Source organism: Macaca thibetana, chromosome 9 (assembly GCF_024542745.1).
Source record: "Macaca thibetana thibetana isolate TM-01 chromosome 9, ASM2454274v1, whole genome shotgun sequence".
In the NCBI taxonomy this organism is placed as follows: domain Eukaryota; kingdom Metazoa; phylum Chordata; class Mammalia; order Primates; family Cercopithecidae; genus Macaca; species Macaca thibetana.
The window spans coordinates 55,541,174-55,543,452 of NC_065586.1; the positions used below are offsets into that span (position 1 = coordinate 55,541,174).

At 44.6% G+C, this 2,279-nt stretch overlaps 1 pseudogene; it reads right to left on the minus strand.

The window, feature by feature from the left end:
* Positions 1-1,449: 1,449 nt before the first annotated feature.
* LOC126962251 (histone H2A.Z-like) lies at positions 1,450-2,057 on the minus strand (annotated as a pseudogene).
* Between the last annotated feature and the right edge of the window lie 222 nt (positions 2,058-2,279).

Here is a 2,279-nt window from a genome sequence, read left to right on the forward strand (position 1 = left end):
TCACCCTGCAATGAAGTTCATAGTCAAAAAGTTCTCCCCATGTGCTCAGACTTTTCAATCAGCTTTTTAGTGCCCCTACTCAGATAACCAACAGTCATCAGACATCTGACCAAAGTCTCTAACATGGAAGGCAGAGATGAAAATAAATGGAAAAACCTACTTGGAGAAAATTATTTTATGCAAGGAAAAGAGAACTTTTAAAAATACAACAAAAAACCTATCATTATTATTTCTTAGCGAGATCTTAAAAACATGTGTCAGGCTGAGCATGGTGGTTCACATCTATGATCTCAGCACTTTGGAAGGCCGAGGTGGGTGGATCCTTTGAGGTCAGGAGTTCGAGACCAGCCTAGCCAACATGGTGAAACCCCGCCTCTACTAAAAATACAAAAATTAGCTGGGCGTGGTGGCGGGTGCCTGTTGTCCCAGCACATGGGAGGCTGAGGCAGGAGAATCTCTCGAACCCAGGAGGCAGAGGTTGCAATGAGCAGAGATTGTACCACTGCACTCCAGCCTGGGTGACAGAGCAAGACTCCATCTCAAAAAAAAAAAAAAAAAAAAAAAATCAAATCATGCATTTCTGAAACAAGAACACAATACTATCAAAAATAGACATAGTACTTACAAGGATATTTTTCCCCCTTTCTGAGATAGAGTCTTGCTGTGTTGCCCAGACTAGAGTGCAGTGGTTATTGATAGGCGTAATCCCACTACTGATCAACTGATCAGCATGGGAGTTTTGACCTGCTCCATCTCTCTCTCTTTTTGTTTTTAGTTTGGGATATGACCTTTATTAAGCTTATGCACCAGAGTGGAAATAATGCCTGTACAAAACCAAATGTTTGTTACTATAACTTCTGCATCACTGTTAAAATCCAGTTTTTAAAAAACTCTATCAAAACCCACTACTTTGGAATCAATAGCTTCTTTGAAGCCATAGTAACACTTAAACATGGTTAAGACTAGAATGCAGAAATTGGTCGGTTGGAAAGCTAATTAAACTTCCAGCTTGCTCAGATACAATTACAAAAAGACAAACTTGGGCTGGGAGCGGTGGCCCACGCCTGTAATCCCAGCACTTTGGGAGGCCAAGGCAGGTGGATCACCTGATGTCAGGAGTTCGAGGCCAGCCTGGCCAACATGATGAAACCCCATCTCTACTAAAAATACAAAAGCTGGCCGGGCGTGGTGTCGTGCGCCTGTAATCCCAGCTACTTAGGAGGCTGAGCCAGGAGAATCGCTTGAACCTGGGAGGTAGAGGTTGCAGTGAGCTGAGATCAAGCCATTGCACTCTAGCCTGGGCAACAAGAGCAAAACTCCATCTACAAAAAAAAAAGATGAAATTGTGTTTTTCACAGAGATACAGTCCACTGGAATCACCATGCTGGACAGTTGGTAGAGTACTTAGAGTCCCGAGATAATAAGGAATCCAGGCAGCCTTTAGACAGTCTACTGTTGTCCTTTCTTCCCCATCAGAGATCTGTGAGTGTGTGGAACGACACTACCACTAGCAATTGTAGCCTTGATGAGAGAAGATGAAGATGAAGAGAATTCTTCATCTTCACAAACAGCAAGTTGCAAGTGACAAGGGGTAATACGCTTTACCTTGAAGTCTTTTGATGCTTTTGCTGCCAGTTCAGGTAGCTCTGCGGTGAGTTACTCTAGGATGGCTATGCTATGCACTGCGGTGGTTGCACCCACATGCCCATGACTGGTTGTCCTAGATCTCAGGTGTTGATGAATACGTCCCACTGGGAACTGCAGGTCGGCTCTCTACGAGCCTTTGTCTTGGTTTTTCCAGAGTCCTTCCCAGCCTTATTGCCAGTCGTTTTGAATTCTGCTGAAGCTCAAACAAGCAAGACAGAGAAAGAGCTAATCAAACACCCAGCAAGATCCCACCACCTATTTCTTCAGTGCAATGCAATTTAAACTACCAACCTGCTCCTTTTCTGATCTGGGCCAGTTCACCCCTCCTTAGGCAACCTGATGGTCCTCCGCTCCCAGGAGGTCATCATATTGATGCCGAACTTAGTACGGATACCCGATCGGCATAGCATACTACAGCCCAGAACTCCTGGGCTCAAGCGATCTTCCTGCCCCTGCCTCCCCAGGAACTAGCACTAAAGGTGCAAACCACTATGCCCAGCAAGAGTATAATGTATTTAGACATTCAATTTGCAAATATATAAACCTGAGACAAAAACACAATACTGTTGGGGTTTTGGTTGTTTTTGAGACCGTGTCTCACTCTGTCACCTAGACTGGAGTACAGTGGTGCG